The following is a 21085-nucleotide window of genomic DNA, read 5'->3' as shown; positions in this document are numbered from 1 at the left end:
ATAATTATTTGCATTATGTTTGATGTGGCTAAAACTTACACTTCTTAATAGTCTCAAAAACCAAAAAGGATTTCAATATCATTATGATTCAATCCACATACATCCTCTTGTAGCTCCCATAATTCCCATGTGTTGTGGGAGGGATCTGTTGGGGGATGATTGAATCATAGGGGTAGGTCTTTCCCATCCTATTCTCATGACAGTGAATGGGTCTCACGAGATCTGATGCTTTTAAAAACGGGAATTTCCTGCACAGGCTCTCTCTTTGCCTGCTGCCACCCACATAAGATGTGGCTTGCTTCTCCTTGCCTTCCAAAATGATTGTGAGGGCTCCCCAGCCGTGTGGAACTGTAAGTCCAATCAATAAACCTTTTTCTTTTATAAGTTGCCCCGTCTTGGGTATGTCTTTATCAGCAGTGTAAAAACGGACTAATATATATCCTCTCATTCTAAAATCATATGAGTATTCCATTCTCTGTGAATATTCTGACCATTCAGAATTCAGTTTGTGGCTTATTTTCTTTGGTAAGAGATAGAAATATTTTAAGAGCACAGAACAGAATCTGTCTATGTTTAATGTGGAATCTCTCCAGGACACATGGAAATAGTGATGTGAACTCTCAGGAAGGTGTTAGAAGGAAAACAACCTTCTCAGTTGCTTCATATGGACAATTACAAAGAATATGAAGGAGGCAGTCTGGTGACATAGTAGGCAGCTGGGAGGGGCTAAGAGAGCAGAGCAGGAGGAATGAATCATAATTGACCTTCCCCAAGCCATCCTCACCGAGAACACATCCCTTCATAGTCAGCGTGGCTGTCTGCTCAAAAGGACAGATCACAACTTCCTGCAAACAGTCCTAACACAACGTAGTGATGGACTAGACAGTTTGGGACTACAACTTGAAACTGAAATAAGTTGATTTGATTTTCCTTTTAAAAAATGGCAATGAGTTGTACTTCTAGATCAAAGGTGTAATACCCAATTTTCATAGAAACAGTTATATTTTATCAACTTGAAATTCTGAATCTCTAAATATTAAACATATTAATTGCATGTAAACTACCAAAAACTGGATGACTTAATACAACACATATTTATTCTGTCACATTTCTGGAGGCAGGAATTGTGAATCAAGGTGTCAGCAGGGCCATGCTCCCTCTGTGGGCACTAGGGAAGAATAGTCCCTTGGCTCTTCCTACCTTCTGGTGCTTGCTGGTGGTTTTTGGCATTTCTTGGCTTGCACTTGCATCTCTCTGATCTGCCTGCCTTCTTACCTCCTTCCTCCCTGTGTTTCTTGGTGTCCTTTCCTCTTTGCACCAGTCACTGAATTTAGAAGTCATCCTAATCTAGTATGGCCTCTTATTAACTAATTACAGTTGCAAAGACCCTGTTTGCAAATAAGACCACATTCTGAGATTCCCAGTGAATATGAATTTAGGGTTGCGGGGGGAGGAATTTTACACGTGCATAAACAGGTTTTTCTTTTCAGAAGAATTCATATTTGACTAAGTTTGTATTTTATTCTGCATTGTAATACATTGGGGAACAGAATGTTCTTATCAAAAAGTTATTTGAAACAGATGCAAGGTTTCATTTGTGATAATAACATACTTCTAATTGTCTTCTCATCCAGTCTCAGTCATATCTCAATATTATGGATTTGATCAGTAAAAGTGAAAGCTATAGCTCCATTGACATCCTCTGTGCCTATCATTTCACTCTGTGGGGCGGATTGCTATAAATACGAAGTTCTACCTTGTACTCAGTCACCAATTTTCCAAATTGCAGCCATCTTCATGGGTTATCATCTATGCCTAGACCACAGCAATCAACCTGGGATTTCCTTTTCACCACCATTGTAGAGAGTCTCTCTCATTTTCCTGTGTTTGAACATCTGTTTCCTGTTCCCATCCCATCTTTCTATTCAACTTTATTGGTTAAGTTGCTCATTTTCGTAGAACACATCCTCTTGTACCTTCTAAAGAAAGGTGAATAAGAAATTAAATTTTATTTTTCTTGTAAGTCTGAAATATAATTCATGGTATCTGTGCAAAAAATAGATTCGTTAGTCGGAAACAATTTTCTTTCAGATATTTGAAGTCATCACACATTGTTTCTTGCTTCCAGCATGTTTGTTGACAAATCCCAAGATTTCAAGTAGTTGTCTAATTTTGTAACACTTTCTACTCAGTCTTTCTTTTTGTCTTTTTGCTTAAATCTCTGAGAGAGCTCCCAGACTTAATATCATAACATCTTCATAGGGCTCTTTTTTCCACTATGCATGTATTTTTAGTTTTTATTATGTTCTCTGATAATTTCCTTTGTGTCATTTTGTTTTAGTTTTATAAATGCAATAGCCTCTATTACCACTCTTAGGATATTAATATCAAGTTCATTTTTTCTTTCTTCATCTTTGTTTCCTCCAAGATGCTGTTTTTTTTCCTATTGGTTTATTTTGGTTTCTATCTTTCTCATTAAAGATTTTTCCCCAAGATATTTGGTAATCTATTTACTTGCTTATAATTAAGACGGGGTGGAGAGCTCAAAAGCAGATAAAAGCTCTGAGCCTCTAAGTGGGGACTAGCAAACTTGAACTCTACTGCAGAAAGATATGGCCAGTTTTCAGGAAAACCAGGATGTCAGTATCTTTGTTTTCTTCTCTTATGGGAAGGCAAATTTTCCAGAGATAGATCTTCTAGTCTCCTGCTATAGAATAGAAGTCTGGTTTCCCATGTTCTAGAAGTCAAGCAGAAGTAAGGGACAAAAATATCAGTATTTATATGTAAGTGATCCATTCATTCTCTTTATGATACTGTTTGTTGGCCCTCAACAGTCCAGTCCAGGCACAGTTTAACCTTCACCTAGCCCCCAAATCTCAAGAGCACTGACAGAATAATTGGTGATCAAATGATATGCAAGAGATTATCCAGGAATCTTTTTTAACATCCTCAAATCTTCTTTAACAGCAAATTACTTCACTCTTGGTTCCATAACTGCTAGTTCCTGAGGTTTTTGAAAATTTTACAGTTCAATTTTGGTTCTTTCACAGTTTTTTTCTATTTCTAGGTTAGTGTCTGCTAAGTGGGTAGTCCTTGCCCATCTGCTTTCTAACACCCAAAATGCTGTTGCAGTGGTTTTTCTCTCCTGTCTTTGTGGGTCTATGTCTCTGAAAAAAAATTACTTTATGATAGTTTTAGTGAAGTTTGGATGGATCAATATTAGTTGTTTATATTAATCTGTCATCTTTATACAATTTTATTGTATAAAGGATTTTAAAATTATTAGATATAAATGAATAAAAATAAAGTAATTGACTATCCAGAAAGGTAGGATCTCTGTCTCTTGAACAAATTAATACAAAATGTAAGCTAAAATCTACAAACAATGTGAGATCGTTAGCTGATTTTTTTATTCCCCCAGAGGAAAACAGGGATCTGAAATACTAGAGGCAAAGATACAAGTCTATTGATAATCAGCACCACTTCCAATAAATCTACCATAATTGTACAGGTAAGAATGTTGGCTAGGCGTGGGGGCTCACGCCTGTAATCCCAGCATGTTGGTAGGCTGAGGCGGGCTCATCACCTGAGGTCAGGAGTTCTAGACCAGCCTGACTAATATGATGAAACCCTGTCTCTACTAAAAATATAAAAATTAGCCCGGCATAGTGGTGGGCACCTATAATCCCAGCTACTTGGGAGGCTGAGACAGGAGAATTGCTTGAACCCAGGAAGCAGAGGTTGTGGTGAGCTGCAATTGTGCCATTGCACTCCAACCTGGGCAACAAGAGCAAAACTCCGTCTCAAAAAAACAAAAAGTACAGGAACAAAGAAAAACGTATGAATATTACAGAGAAAATCAAAATGTATTATTTTTATTAAAATGAGACAACAATCATAAGTGACTACTGATATCACAAAAAAGAAACAACCAGATATCACGTACCTTCTGATGTAGGTGGACTATGTCATAGTTTAGGCAAAATATTGAATGTAAATCAAATCAAGATCTAAATATGACTATCAATTTACAGGAAGCAGAGGGATTATATCAGATTAACTGACATATCAGGGTAGAATCCGAAAATAAAACCTACATTCGGAAATGACAGCAGTGCACTCTAAGAACTTTCTGCAGTAATGGGATTGGTCTTTTTCTGCATTCTTCAGTAGAGTAGCCACTAGCCACATGGGCTATGAAACACTTGGAATATGCAAGTGTGCCTGCTGTAACATTGTAAATTGTACGTAATTCAATTTTGTATTCTTTTTACTATTAATTGATTGAAATTTAATAGCTAACTGTGGCTAGGAGCAACTACATTGGACCATATCAAACATTCACTCAATACCTAAATAGCAAACAAATAAAGAGATATAGAAGGGGATTCTATAGAAATGACTTAAAATGTATCCATCAATTGCAAAGTATAAATATTTGAATTCAAATTTAAAGAAATTATACAAAATTGTTACAAGATATTCAGGGGAATATGAGTACTCATATTTGATGATACTAAGGAATTATTGTTACTTTACATATGATAAAAATCTTATGGTTTCATTTCAAATAGTTTCTATATGAAATATCTATGTAAACTATTCCCACAAGAAATTATTTGATGACTTTGATTCGGTTCAGCATAATCCAGAATTGGGTGGACAGATGAAACAAGGAACAGATGAAACAAGATTGGCCATAAATTTGTTGTTGAGGTTGGTTATGTGGAAATACATCATACAATTTTCTTTACTCTTAAATATTCTTGAAATTTTCTAATACTTAATGTTTATAATACTATGTCCCAATTGCAGTCATTCTGACTCTAATGTACAACTAGGGTTGAGATAAATGGGGAAGAGAAAACAATGTAGAGTCAATATTTTAAGTGTAGTTTTAAGTTGGGAATAGAAATAGTTAAGAGACATTGCATAAAGTGATAGATGAGTCTTCTTTACCCTTCAGGAAATTCTACTGCAAAATTATTTCAAACTCATTTGAGGTTTTAGGATGATGATAATTTTAAATAATCAATTTTTTAACTTCAGAATTTTGGTACATGCATAAAGGGAGGCAAATGTAAGTTGCAGAAGCAATCAATAAAAATAGATACATCCTTTTAAGGTATCCTTACCATGCCCCATGTGAAGCTAACAAGGCTCTACCTCCAGAGAGATGAAAACCTCGGCACGCACTCACTGTAAGTCTTCAGAAATGAAACCAAATATGAGCAAAGACCATAAATAAAGATATTTATTAATCATTAAAGTCATTTGAGAAACCAGGAGGTTTTCAGTATGTTTTAATTAAATAATCAGGATCAGCTAATGCAGACAGAATTAATAAAATTATTTTTTCTCCTTCCCATTGATTCAATCACTTATTTTCCTCTGAATGTGGAGCATTTTTTTCTACTTGGAAGTTTAACAAGAAGCCATTCTTAAAAATAATCCTTCAACGAAGTCTCGGGGGCCATAAGTATTTGCATCTATATCATTGCAGGCTTTGCAATGACTGCAAAAGATCCACTTTTCTGATCAATCTCTTTTAATTGTCATATCAATTAAAACCATTTTATTTATTCAAAATTTGCAATGATTAAATTCATAACGTAGTGTTCCTACTGGCATAAAGAGGAGGAATTTATTATGCACTGTGCCTGACAATTTAAATATATTTTCTTACCTTAAATCTCTTCTCAACTTAATTATTATTATTTCTATGGGGTGGATCACAAAGTCAAGAGATCGAGATTATCCTGGCCAACATGGTGAAACCCCATCTCTACTAAAAATACAAAAATTAGCTGAGCATGGTGGTGGGCAGCTGCAGTCCCAGCTACTCGGGAGGCTGAGGTAGAATCACTTGAACCCAGGAGGCGGAGGTTGCAGTGAGCCGAGATCGCGCCACTGCACTCCAGCCTGGCAACAGAGTGAGACTCTGTCTCAAAAGAAAAGAAACAAAAAACAACAACAAAAATATAAGTAGGTTCAGAGAGGTTAACTCAGTTGCTCAAATTTATACAGTGAGGGAATAGACTTTAAAACTAGTTTGACTTTAATTCAAAATTTATTTTCATGATACCATATTATCTTCTACTCTGCTTTTAATCTAGCTTTTACATGTACACAAGAAAGGGACAGGGACGGAAGGAAAAGGAGAGAAGTTGAGAGAGAGAGAGAGAAATTGCCAGTCACACATTCTGTTGGGAAGATGGTTTAAAGTGTTATCTAAAATAGAATACCAATTGGAATGAAAATTTCAGGAAATATGAATGCATTTGTTTCTGAGGCAGCCATAACAAATTACTACAAAAAAATGTATTATCTTGCAGAAGCTCTGGCAGCAGCAGGCTCCATACCCCTCTGCACCCAACCCTCCGGCCTCTGTCTGCATGCTTGGCTTTGCCCTTGGAGTCATTTTGTCTCTAGAAGGGTAGCATATATTCTCAATCAATGATCCCTATCAGCTCACTTCCTACCTATAGAATCTCAAAAGCCGAACACCCATTCTTCATTTCATTCTATCTCTGTCCTCTTTCGTCCAAGCTGGCAGCGTTTCTGCTAAAACAGTAGTCTCAAACATCTTGTCTGTCTCCCATGTAAGCCATGGGTGTACATACTATGAGACAAGAGTATTCTCCACACATTCTTCCTAGAAAATTCCAGCCCTATTACTGGCTTTTGTTGAGAGGGTTGATTGGATCCAGGAGTCATACACCCAATTCCTTCAGCAAAAGTTATCCAGACACGTACTCCAAGCTTTCTCCAGAGAATGCTTTCCTAACAGTAAACAGCCTAGTTTAGCATACTTTAAAATCTGCACAAGTTAGAAACCGATCCAAAGAATCCAGTGCCAATTCTACTTTGATTAACAGTTCTTTCCTGAGTTTATCTCTTTCTTCTCACATTTTGCTATATGCAATAAGGAGAAACCAAGGCACATAATTAACACTAAAAAAGTTGTCAGAATCAAAATGGAGTCACTTATGCAAATCCCTAACAAAAATAGAACTGGGAGGCCATAAAGGAAAGGCTCTCATGCACGTATGCCTGTGATAAAGTATTACAAGGATTCTCTGAAAAATACAGTCTTTCACAATGGCCACCACAACCTTACACGAAGAATACTTCTGCGAGGACATCTGCCCAGCAACTGTCTGTTTATCCTTCGAACTGATGCATGTTCAGCCTTTGATCCCCATAGCCAAGAACAAATATTTCAAAATAACTTATGTAACTCTACTTATTCTGTCTTTAAAAACCCTTGCCTTGCTTTGCCTCTGTGGGTACACCTGTGGCCTTTTATGGTTCTCCATGGCAATTATCTTCCCAGATTTAATCTCTTATCTATTCCTGAGTAAATTCATTTTTTAAGAGCCACTCTTTCTGTTGTTATTTTAGGTTGACAACACCTTGTTTGCAAATTTGCTCAATTAAATACCCACTCCACTGCTTACAAGTTCTGTTTACCACCCAACAGTAGAAAACAATTCAACCAAGTTGTCTTCCTATTTATAACAAGAGACATTTTTTCTCCAATCTTCAATTTTATGCTATTCATGTCCTTATGAGATCTCACCAGAAACACCTTTAATGTCTATATTTCTACCAAGAATCTCTTCAAGAAAATCTAGGCTTTTTTCTTTAATGCGCCACAAAATTCTCCCAGCCCCTAACCATTATCTAATTCCAGAGCCACTTCCTAGTATAACAATTTGTATTAGTTTCCTAGGAATGCCATAAGAAAACTATTAATAACGCAAACTTAGTGGACTGGAACAACAGAAAATTACATAGAGAAAATTATATATAAAAAACATTTTATGTATATATAAAACATTACTACAGAATCTATATTCTGACACATATACATGTATACACACACACACATATATACGGCTCTGGCTCTTCTGGCTTCTGTTGGTTGTCAGCAATCTTTGACGTGCCTTAGCTAATAAGGGCATTATTACAATCTTTACCTCTGCCTTTACATCACCTTTTTCTTTCTTTTTTTTTTTTTTGTCTCTAAGACTGTCCCCAACTTATGATAGTTCAACTTATTATTTTACTTTATGATCACGTGAAAGTGATACATGTTCAGTAGAAACCATACTTTGAGTATTAAAGTTTGATTCAAATTTTTTATAACTTTTTAATAAAATAGGTTTGTGTTAGATGATTTTGTCCAAATGTGGTCTAAGGTAAGGTAAGGTAAGGTGTTATCAGCACATTTAAGGTTGTCTAGGCCAAGCCGTGATGTCCCATAGGTTAGGTGTATTAAATGCAATTTTTGACTTATGATTTTTCAACTTATGATGAGGTTTGATGGGGACGTAACCCCATCATAAGTTTAGGAGTAACTGGGTGATACACCTATGATTCACTTTTGTAAAGACACCAGTGATTGGGTTTTGGGTTCACCCAGGTAATCCAAGATGATCTTAAGACCATTAAGTTAATTGCACCTGCAAAGACCTTTTGTCCAAAACAGGTTACATTCAGAGTTACCAAGAGTTACAATTTGAACATATATTTTTGGGAGCTATCATTCAACCTACTAGAGTAGACTATATGTACATGTAAGTGCATGTGTGTATGTGTATATATATGTACATATGAATACATATGTATTATTGCAGAAAAGTATGTAGCTACATAGATCTGATTAAAATTTTGAAAGATTGAAAAGTGTGGAATGAAATTTGTTTCATTAATGATGCTAAAATTAAGCTTATATGTAATATTATATGTTCAAATCATACTTTCACAGCTGATGAAAACATTACATTCAATCAAATAAATTTCATAGATATAAACAAATATTCACCCAGAATTGTTGGGGAAATACAGATACAGACATGAAATACAGATATACAGAATACAGAATGATGGAATACAGATATGAAACCAACCAGAAACAGCTGATCCTTAACGGAGTAATAAGTTTATATTTACATTATCTGCTCTGCCCCTGTCTTTGAAAGATATCAGATATTTATTCTTTAGGTACTGCTATCAAATCAGTTCAGAAAAGCAGACAATGCTAAAGTAAAGACACGTCAAAAAGAATGTTCTTTATATAACACAAGAATAAGGATGGACTTAAACACATTTTGAAACTAGAGGAAATGGTAGTAAAAAAGATTCCATGTTTCCATCTTGAATTATAAATCTACATTTTTGTTTATTTATTTATGGTTGAGGGTGAATACACAAGCTAGTATAAATTTTTTAAGTCCATCTTGTTTTCGGTTGTCTGGGTATCTAATATTTCACACTTGGCCTCATTCTACCATGTAGTTGAAGACTTCTAGACAACTACTCTGTAATATGGCTGCTCTTCTGCAGATAGGATTTACCCATAGTGTTGAATCTGCAAGAATTATACTCCATGTGTCTATATCAGGGTTTTTAATGCTCTCAGGACAAGTTATCAATTGTTTAAAACCCAGATCACCATTGAATCCACTTCTTTGCTAGGAATAACTATATTATAGTAGCAGTATCATTTTGTATAATGTTTTGAAAGAAAAGAATTATTGCTCCATATAGGAAACTTCCATTACTGAAAAAAATATGGAATATACTTTATTTTCTTAGCTGCTGGTATAAAATTTCTCTTTGTGCAGACCTATCTTTTTTGAGATAATAGAATATCGCTGATGAAGACTAAGTTCCACAGTGCCTGACTGTATTTGGACTGCTGTTTTGGTTAGAAAGAGTGTAGAGGAACTTCTCATTCACACCTGTGGAAGGAACATATTTGTTCCTAAGAGGTAGTAGAGAAAGAAAACATTGGAGGTAAAGCATCAAAGACAGAAATAAAGAACACTATCAAGAAAGCAAAAAGACAATCCACAGAATGGGGGAAAGTATTTGCAAACCATGTATCTCATAAGGGTCTAGTATCTAGAATATATAAAGAGCACTTACAGCTCAACAACAAAAAGACAACTCAGTTTAAAAAGGGCCAAGGACTTGTAGAAATGTTTCTCTAAGTATAGAAATGGCCAACAAACTTAACATTATTCACTGTTTGAGAAATGCAAATCCAAAGCAAATTGAAATCTCACATCATGGATGATATCTACTAGGATAATTTTAATTGAAAATGAAAACAAACAAACAAAAAGTGGAAAATAACTGTGTGTTATCAAGAATGTGGAGAAATTGGAGCCCTTGTACATTGCTGATGTGAATATAAAATTGTGCAATTGTCCTTGATAAGTTAAATATAGAATTACTATATGATCTAGAAGTTCAGCTCCTGAGTATATATCCAAAAGATTTGAAATCAGGAGTGCAAACAAAACTTGTTCACAAATATTCATAGCAGCACTATTCATAATTGCCAAAAGATGGAAAAAAACAAATATTTATTGCTGAATGCATAAAATGTGGTACATACATACAATGGAATATGGTTCAGCAATAAACAGAAATAAAGTACTGATACATGCTACAGCACAGATAGACTTTGAAAATAAGCAAAGTGAAAGACGCATAATATAGAAGGTTACATATTGTATGATGCCATTATGAAATCATAAGTAGGCAATTTCATAGAGACATAAAACAGATTATACTTGGTATTGGGTTCCTTTTTGTTGTGATGCAAATATTCCAGAATTAGATAGTGGTAATGACTGCACAGCACTGTGAACGTACTAAATGCCACTCGTGGCGAATTTTATGATATGTATTTTATCACCATAAAAATGAAAAAAATAAACATGAAAATACTTGGGAAAAAGGAAGAACAGAAAGAAACCTAGGAAATTGCTAGGTGAGCCATGCAATACCTTCTTCTTTCCACCATGACCGTATACTTTGGTCTTTTCTAAAAACTAATTAAATAAGTGAATGGATTCCTTTGGGAAATTGGTGTCAAAACTGAGTTAACATTATGTCCCCATCATCAGCCTGTGTAGGTGGGGGCAGCAAATGTGTGATATACAGATTTAATTTAAAAATTATTGAACATCTCTTTATCGCTATTCTAAAACTTGGGAGCTGTACAGCAATATAGCAAGATTACTGTCAGAATCTATCCCCATAGTCATGCTTTCCTAAAAATAATGCTCAATGTTCTCCCTCATCCTTCCCCCTGTGACGCTGTGGAGGAAGCCTTAAATATTAAATTCGAACTCAATTGAACATGGACATAAACGATGATCACCAAGTCCTGGAACAGGTTGTGTGAGCCCCTTGAGGCGTTCATCCAGTGCTGTTTTGGAGAAATCTCTATTTCAATCTATTCCTATATGCTAGTTATTGGAAAACAATAGACAATCACAAAAACAAGTTGACCTTTTTGTGTTCCTTGAGCCCAGTCACGAAGGGCCCTCACAACTGGGCCTCATGCCATGCAACCTTTTACAAAATAAGTTAGGGTCCCAGACTGCGCTGAACCTTCATGAGACCTCTTCTCATCTGTGCATGGATGGGTGGCCGACTCTGGAGCCCAGGCTGTTGCTTCCCAGTCTGGTGGTGAATCCTCCAGTCTGGTGAGAGTAAATATATACCTTTTCCCTTCTCCCTTTCCCATTGCAATTTGCTTATCATTTGCTTTTTGTATCATTTGCTTATTAAATCAATTTGCTTATTATATTACTTTGCTTATTATATCATTTGCTTAATATATCCCATTGCCATTTACGTAGGATAAAGCTTGTTTACCCTTAAAGGTATTGTGTGTGTGCCTTTTCTTTTCCCCTTGCATGTTTCCCGCACAGAACAGACACGTACAGGCATATCCCTATCGAAAACTCAGGGACTTTCCCTGACTGGTTTCAGGTATTTCATGACATCAAAAAACTCACCATCTTGTCAACCCTACCAAACTTTATAAACTATGTGTTGGTTTGGTAGGGTTGCCACATTAGTGCTCTTCTCCTGTTTTTGGTTACCAGATTTGTTCCCTGTGTCTAAATTACTGTCTTCCAATTTTTCTAGGAAGCACCTCTCACCATCTTTTATTAAAACTACTTACCCTTTCCTCTGAAACAAAGCACAGACAGCCCTGAATCTGAAACCCAGGTCTTTGGCCAAAAACTTGCTTCCTACTGCCAAATATGCCTAATGCCTCCTGCCTCATTGAATTGCTAAATACTGTCTGCTTTTAATTTCTCTGCTACTTGGCTCCCCTCTTCTGTCTGCCAGGACACTGTTATTTCATGCTGGTCTACCCTCAAAACCTGTGATTGTTGGGGCCATGATTTATTACTATGATTATTTTAATAGTAACAGACATATTGATGACTAACATTTATTTTGTAGTATGTACAAGGAAGCATAGTAAACACTTTAAATATCTGATTTCCTTTTCCCATCAGACAGGCAACTAAGGCTTATTTCATAGATTATAGCAATTTCCCAGGGTCACTCAGCTTGTAAATTCATGAGCTAGAACTTGAACTTGGGTTGTTCTGGCCCCAAAGATGGTGATTTTCAATTATTATAACATATTGTTAGGTCTAGGGCTCATCACTGCACTACGGCCACTGTTACATTAAAGCAGTGTTCCTACAAAAGCCCAGCTGGTGGGAAGGCTGGAGGTGAGTCTTATTTGGATGATGGGCTCCAGACCATGGCTGACTGGGGATAGATGTTTGAATTTTGACTTAACTAAACTGTCACAAAGACCCCAAAGGGGTTTCAAGGAGTGTGCATTATGAAACATGGTGTGGACTATTGGAACATGATGTCAAAGAATTGTTGACACTCATAAAAAGTTCCTTTGAGTACATTGTTTTTGATATAGGTGAAAATGGAAGATAACTATTTACTTGACATCCCTCTTAAGGTGTTTGTCCTACGTGTCAAGCAAGTTCTCAAAATACACGGAATTGGGATACCTACAGAGTGCCTTTGTTATAAAGGCATTTGAGATATAAGATCCATATATATTGACAATTCTTATTGGTAAGTATATTTTGAAACTATGAAGAGCTTTGCCAAACAGTATACACAAACAATTGTGCTATTTTATTTTTTTCTAATGCATGTTATTTATTTCAACTTGTTGTAAATGTTTCTAACATTTGGGAATTTGTTTTTAAAACTTCGTCTTTCATTCCATCCTATTACACTCAGGTAATCTGCCAAGTTCCTAGAGTACTGAAAATTCAAATAAAGCTACTCATAGCCTCAAAATAAAATACATTTCTCTCAAGAATTATTTGATTGTAGAAGGATTTTCCTATAGGTGTCTCTGTAGAAGAATTCATTATTTGGTAATACCGCAAAGGCTGCACAGATCTGGAGGAAAGTATTAGATGAATTGTGGTCACATTTGATTAGATTTGGACCTGAGGGAATAATTCCATACATCAAGGTAACAGGAGAATGAGCTCATCTGCGGTGCTTTGTCCCTGATGAATTTCACTCTCTACTAAACATGAATAGTTAATTTTTAAGGAGGATACAAGAAGCACATGCATACCACATTTAGAGGTGAAACTATTTAATCTCATACTTTGCTATAAAATGTATTTTAGGTCTAATCACTAGAAACCAGAAAATAGCTTTTGCTGTTACAGTGAGTCAGTAATTTATGTGACTCTGACAAGTTAAAATTGCCTAGCTTGCACATCTAAAGGGAAATTTAAAAATTAGTAACAGGAAATGATATATTCTTGTCAGGGAAAAATAAATACTATAATTCTAACTTACATGTGAAGTATTTATGATGATCTTGGGATTTTTTCTTGTTTATATATTTTTTTTTCTTATTTGGATTTTCAAAGGAATTTATTAGCTGTTTTGCTATTTTTCTATGCTTAAAATTTTCCAAGGATATGCATTTAAGATTCTATATTTTACTGTAGTAGGAACAGCAAGCAATGGGTTTAAGGAAGAGACTCTAGAAAGAAATATTTATTTTATGTTAAGTGTTTTGTTAAACTATAGATTAATTTTATCTCATTACACACTTACTTTTCAGGGTAGATGTAACAGGATTTCAAAGTAGAAATCCTCTTGTCTCAAATTTAACTGAGGCTCTGATGTCAAAGAGCAGAGCAATAGGTCTGAACCAAGTGGTTTGACCACACCTATGCAGAACTGGCACAGAAGGTGCCTGTTGTTCTGATTTGCATGTCTCACCTCAACATCCACGTCAATAATATTTAAGTGGTTAGAGAGGGAAAGACAGGGAAAGTATTTGAATTTCTTTGGACAGTGGTGGTATTCATATGAGACGAGTGATAAATATTTATTCCACATTTTAAGCCATCAAAAGGGTATTTTAAGACTCGGGGAACTTGACTTTGTACCTTATGAGATATTGAGACAGATGCCAGACTGTTATCTATGAAGGTCCAAATATATGAGTTTGTGGTTATGGTTACCTAGTTGCTACAAGAGCATGGAGAGTTAAGTTGGGAAGTAGCTGCCCTTCCGCTTGTCAAATGTTAGTGTTTGGGGGGAACTAGTTGTGTATATTTTGATGGGAGGTAGCAAGAACTTAGTTTGGATTATACCAAAACAGGGCTGTGTAAGAGATGATGGGACCCCAATACAGAGGATCTTCTTCCAAATGCTCACTTAGTCACTCATTCATTCAACAAATATTTATTGAACATCTTCTACATGCCAGGCATAATTCCAGGTACAGGAGATGTAGTAATGAATAACATGGGTAATTTTTGCCTTCTAAAATCTTATAGTCTATTGAAAAGGACAGAAAATAAGGAAATGTGTAAAACTGTGAAAAGTACTTTGGCCAAAAATAAACCATTGAGTAGGGGAAGAAAGGTCTAGTAGAAGGTGGTTAACAAGGGCCTGAATTCAGGAGGAATCTGAAGTGACCAGCCACCTCAGAAAAGATGCATTGGCTGCATCACAGGGAATCTACCTGGACATTTACAGGGAGTTGGGGGTGAACTCAGAGAAACCAAAAATATCCAAGGTGAGAGTCAACTTTCAACCATCTGCCAAGCCTAGAAAAGACAAATATCATTTCAAAATGGGACATTTCCTCATATCTCTCCTCTCACCTTACCCATCCGAATACTGGAGAAGCCAGGGGTGAACTAATGGGTGGTGATATGGTTTGGCTGTGTCCCCACCCAAGTCTCACCTGGAACTGCGCTAATCCCAACATGTCAAGGGCATGGCCAGGTGGAGATAATTGAATCATGGGGGCAGTTTCCCCCATACTGTTCTCATGGTAGTGAATAAGTCTCATGAGAGCTGATGGTTTTACAAATGGGAGTTCCCCTGCACAAACTCTCTTGGCTGTCACCATGTACGATATGCCTTTGCTTCTTGTTTGCCTCCCACCATGATTGTGAGGCCTCCCCAGCCATGTAAAACTGTGAGTCCATTAAACCTCTTTCCTTTATAAATTACCCAGTCTCAAATATGTCTTCATTAGCAGTATGAGAACAGGATAATACAGGTGGAAAGATGGGAGACTGGGGGATCAGAAGGAGAGGAAGATTAGCAGAAAAAGGGGGAATAGGGAAGTAGACCACACTGGCCTTTCCCACTTCTGTTTCAACCCTGCAGAACACTCAAGGTGTGGGAGGGGAATGTTGGAACCTCAAATGAAAGTTGGAATTTTGATTGTTCAATTGCACTCACATTGTAATGAAATGAGAGTGAGCTTGCTTCTGACTGGAAACATACTGGGGACTTTTTTTAAAATCTAAGAGCAACTGGAAAAGTCATGGGACTTCTGTGAGAGTCCATGTTAGAAGTAACTAACAACTAATGCACCAAGGTCGTTTGAAAGGAAGTGGGAGGAAAATAAAATTGCTTAATGATCAAGTCCTATTAAGTTCTACTCTCTTAACTGTGGCAGTCAGCGTTACTAGAGGAGTAATGAAGCTTAGAGAGTGAATTAACCTATTCAAGTCCATACAACTAAGAAATGATGGAGCCCGAAGGCAAACATAGGAAAATCGAAGCTCTAATTGACTTGTGTGGAAGAAGTACTCTGGCCCCAATGCCTTGAAGCAGAAGAGCATTCAAGAATAAGACTTTCTTTATGAAGGATTCTTTTCCCTTAAAGTCCTTTAAGGGCCACACAGATTGAGGTTCAACACACGTTGTGTATTGAAAAGGGAAACATTTCTTCACTGAATGTATAGTCTTGAATGTGGTAGCATCATTCCCCCACTTCCCTAGATAGGATTGGCCGATAGTGTCTTCCACTGCTTCTTTGTCCCATATGCCCAACCTGATCCTCACTCATTAGAAATGCAGGGTGTAAGTCTGAACTGGTATTAACGTTGACATAGATTCACAATGCACTTTCATCGAACTGATTATTTGATCTCACAATAATCCTAAGAAGAATAAGTATTTTTATGATTACTTTGTCATAATAATAAAAAATAAAACTGAAGTTAAAAGAGGATAAAAACTTAATCTAAAGAGTGAATTGCCCAGGGTCATAATACTACCAACTATTAGAAACAGACCTTGAGCATTCCTCTTCTAGTTCACAGTTAAATGTTCTTAAGGGAAACTTAAGAAGATTAAAGAGAGCACTGTTACCATAGTAGATAAAATACTGTGTCTGAACCAGATATGCTAAATATTTTTCAGTTTTTGCTACTTTTAAATTTAATATTTGCTATACTTTAGTCTTTTTTAGCTATACAAATTCCCTCTGGCACTCTACTGAGAACAGTTGTTTGTTTGAAGGTTTTGTTTAACTTCAATTTTTTTTCTGTCCTTGTGCTTCCCTAATTTCTAAGTCAGAAAAAAGCGAAACATTTCTCTTATTAACGTGTATAGCCTACTCCCAGTGTTTCATGTGTAGTAAGAAAATTCACTTGTGTACTATTGCTTCCTAAAGAAAAACTGCTAAGGCTTTACTAAAGGTGATTCTAACAGGTGATAATATTCTAACAGGTGATAAATATTGAAAATTCTAACGGGATAAATATTGAAAGAACTTAGCCAGTGGATCCAAAAGATGAATTGCAAACAACCAAGTTGAAATTTTTGTTTTTATTAATGTACACACATTTGAGATGTGTTAATAGATGTAATATGCATTAATTAAATCTTCACCAAGTTATAATCAGTAAAAGGAACTTTAAGATTGTAATGTTGAAATATCATAAGAATCTTTACCTATAAATGTGCAATCATTTATTAAATAACTTTTTCATTTAATATATACTTAATGTCTCCACCTATTGACCTACTATTGTTTCTGTTTTGGAGTTGCTACTATATAGTATGCAAAAAACTGAAAATCTTTTTATAGAATTGAAAATAGAAATAGACTACTGAAATGACCAAGTTATAATGATTACACAGATGTGTATATATACTCCCGTATGCATAAAAAATATTACAGTGCTTATGTCCTTCAAGGGCAAATGTATTATTAGGCCATTCATCAGTTGACTAGAACTTAGGGTGTTTGATAATGACAGTGCTTACTTTTTGAAAAAAAAAAAAAAGTTGCAGATTACTAAAGTTGAGGTTAATATTTTACAAGGTACTTCACAATTTTTTCACTATGAATTATCGTCAGTGTTATCAACATAAAAGAACTCTCTCAAGTGAAATGCTCAGATTAAATGAGGATTACATGCTTTTCCATTACTTTTCTTATCTTTATATTCTATTTGTAGCTATATATACAGATATCCTTGAAATTAGAAATACAGCCAAAGTGTTTTCTTCCTAATAAAATCACATTTTAAATGAATATTAATATGACCAACATTTTATTTTTAAACTTTTTATTACAGATATTTTTAAACATCTGCCAATTCAGAGAGAATAGTATAAAGGGCATTCATATTTCCATTAAACAGCTTCAACAAATGGCCAATATTGTTTTATCTATTCCTTCCACTTTGTAATTATTTTGAAACAAACACAAGACATATTAAAACTTATTCTTAGCAAACTATCACAAGGACAGAAAACCAAACACCACATGTTCTCACTCATAGGCGGGAACTGAACAATGAGAACATTTGGACACAGGAAGGGGAACATCACACACCGGGGCCTGTTGTGGGGTGGGGGTGTGGGGGAGGGGTGGCATTAGGAGATATACCTAATATAAAAGACGAGTTAATGGGTGCAGCACACCAACATGGCGCATGTATACATATGTAACAAACCTGCACATTGTGCACATGTACCCTACAACTTAAAGTATAATAAAAAAGAAAAAAAAAGTATTCTCTACTTTATATCTTTAAGAGATACTCTTTTAGAAAACATAACCACAATAGCCCTATAATCCTAAATAATAGTAATTGCTATATACCATCGAATATTTAGTTTATATTCAAATGTCTACACTTTGGTTCCATTTATTTTACTTAATATATCTACATATTGTTTCTTCTGTAGCTTTCTTCTCTCACTTTCATTATTCTATTTATTTATTGAAGAACCCGGACTATTTTTCTTAAAACATTTTCTAAATATTAGATTTTGCTAATTGCATTCCTGTTTGTCTCTGTACTTCCCACAAAATGACAGACTAACCGATTAGGATTTTGTCAAAAATGAATATAGCTGACTTTTCTTTTTTTACACCATATCTGAAGGCATCTAACAAGTGATTGCTTTTCTTTTTGAGACTGATCAATAGGTTCAGGTGTTGCCACCTCCACTCATTCATTAAAAAGTTTCCTGGCAGGGGTGGTGGCTCATGCCTGTAATGCCAGCACTTTGGGAGGCCAAGATGGGTGAATCACCTGAGGACAGGATTTTGTGACCAGCTGGCTAACATGGCGAAACTCTGTTTCTACTAAAACAGTACAAAAATTAGCTGGGCATGGTGGCACGCCCCTGTAGTCCCAGCTACTTGGGAGGCTGAGGCAGAGGTTGCAGTGAGCAAAGATCGCGCCATTGCACTGCAGCCTGGGTGACAGAGTGAGACTCCATCTCCAAAAAAAAAGTTTCCCATCTGCTTTTCACTCACTAGTGTCAGCAGACATTGATATTACAAAGATTCAGTAATTACAGAGATCCAAAAATCTCTATTGTAAAGTGGTAGAATTCCAATTCAATTGTTTCTTGTACATTTATCAGCTGCGTGTTTTTCTATAGAGGCAGACACTTATTCATCTACTATTTGGTTAACTTGAGGTGCAGATTTTATAATAAATGGAAGATAAATGCTTGCTTGTTCATTTTATTTACTGGGTTTTAGAATTATGAAGTGTCTCCATAGATGATCCACATTTGCACAATGAAAAATGAGTTCTTTTTAGTTGATTTTTAATATACACAATATATTGCATCACATTATTCTTATTATTCTTTTTGTTGCTCATAGAAGGACCTTACAATTTGGTTTTAGAGTTCTTTATACACACGTTAGTAGTCTTGAATACCTATCTCGCTTTCTTTTACAATAAGAAACCCTAGGATCTTTTAGCCTGTTTTTTCCTAGACCTGGAATCAGACATTTCTCCAAGAAACCTGGCTTGTTGTAGTGGGAAATGGAATTTAAAGGCTACAATCCATACTTTATTGAGTTAATCATTGACTAATGTGTTTTTAAATCAGAATGCCAGATCTCCATCGGTCAGGAAAATATTTTAAGGCTCATATAGGTTTTCTGTACTTGAGTTTTATATATGTCTCTTATAAATAGAATATATATTTTCGTTGTTGTTGATTTGTTTATTGTCTCTCAGTCTGATAATACCTTAATATCCTCAGGGGAAATGACAGTCCTACTAGTTGTCTTCTACCATGTTTGGATTTTATCATTTTATTGCTTTTTATTTGTTTTACTTTCTTACCTTCTACAGTTGTCTGTATAATGATATAGATACATTTTGCATTCTGTTTCTATTTATAATTGCTTTCCATGAATAATGTTTAACATGTATATTTGAAGTCCAAAGTTGGTCAACATCTCTACCTTTCTACTGAACAATAAAAGGACATTAAAAAAAAAAAACAGTTCTCTCTCATTATCTCATTATCTATGCTATTTTCCCCCAAGCATTCCAGAATTTTAGTTCTTTTTGTATTTCTATAACAACAAAATTTGAATATTACTATTATAATTCATGCATGTATGTTTAGATTTACCAATGTTTACTAAATTTTGTGGACCATGCCCTCTTCCATCTCAGATCATTCTTTAAATTTTTGTTTTTTTACTTTCCTTGAATGGATTATTTAGGTTTTTTGTTAGGTAATGACTAGGTCCCTAATCATTTTTAAAGTGGAAGACAAAATTTTACCTCCAAGTTCTTGCTTGTGGTCATTTTCTCTATGACTGTGGGCAGGATCTATAAGACAGCCAAACAGAAACCTCTGAAGCTTGAGAGACTGCTTGCCCAGTGGGAAATAAGGTCATTTTTCCCTACCCTTTTCCCAGCCTCCCATTATAACCACCACCAGCCTAACCTCCAACTATGCTCTCGGGTTCTTTTTTAGTAAAAAGTGGAAGTTTAATCAAGATGGCCATATTATCCAATTCTATGTTACTGAAGACTTACTAAGGTATATTAAAGTATATATGCATGGCATTTAAGAAGTCAATTTAGAGATATTTCCCAGCAAAACATCATTTGAAGACAAAAAAGGACTTATAACATAAATTGGAATATATATATATATATTCTATTTAAAAGTAGATATTTGATTAAAGATAATGTGAGGCTTATTTTTGTCTTTGAACTCAGCAAACTGGTTTATTTCATTCTATTAATGTTTACTTTGACCTCTGGCTAAACAGACTTTGTGTCTTTTTTTTTTTAAGTGCTTTCCTCCTAATATGGCTATTCACTTGTTTTATATTTATATCTTATATTTCCTTGGAGAGTAATGGTTAGTAGTCATAAAATATCTTAAGTCCAGTTTAGTCCGGAGGCATCCCAGAATCTTTCTAACATAAACTCATACCTCCTTTTTAACATCTCTGCTATCCTCTGATCACATCTCCCCACACAAAATATTTTTTTCCCTAAACAGACACTTACACAGCTACCATGTATAACATTCTAGAATAACCATACTCTCCTCTAGTTATGACAGTTGGAATATATCACATAAATGAATTTCTTCAATAATATTAAAATGTATTTATTCCCAGAACTTTCAATATATTAATCTCTAATGGTAGGAATTA

The 21085-nt window shown here is 35.4% G+C and overlaps 1 long non-coding RNA gene across 2 annotated transcripts in view; it reads left to right on the top strand.

The window, feature by feature from the left end:
- Positions 1 to 259: 259 nt before the first annotated feature.
- LOC123572308 (uncharacterized) overlaps positions 260 to 21085 on the top strand; it is a 46598-nt gene continuing 25772 nt past the window's right edge. The window contains exons 1-2 of one of the 2 annotated variants that reach the window (XR_006696750.3): positions 260 to 350; positions 12809 to 12927. This is a non-coding gene — a long non-coding RNA (uncharacterized lncRNA). The remainder of the gene's footprint in view (positions 351 to 12808; positions 12928 to 21085) is intronic. The other variant, XR_010585808.2, reaches the window with a different exon arrangement.

The sequence above is a fragment of the Macaca fascicularis genome, chromosome 3, assembly GCF_037993035.2.
Source record: "Macaca fascicularis isolate 582-1 chromosome 3, T2T-MFA8v1.1".
NCBI lineage: Eukaryota > Metazoa > Chordata > Mammalia > Primates > Cercopithecidae > Macaca > Macaca fascicularis.
Note: the sequence above shows the minus strand (reverse complement) of the source record. Positions and strands in the feature narration are given on the sequence as shown.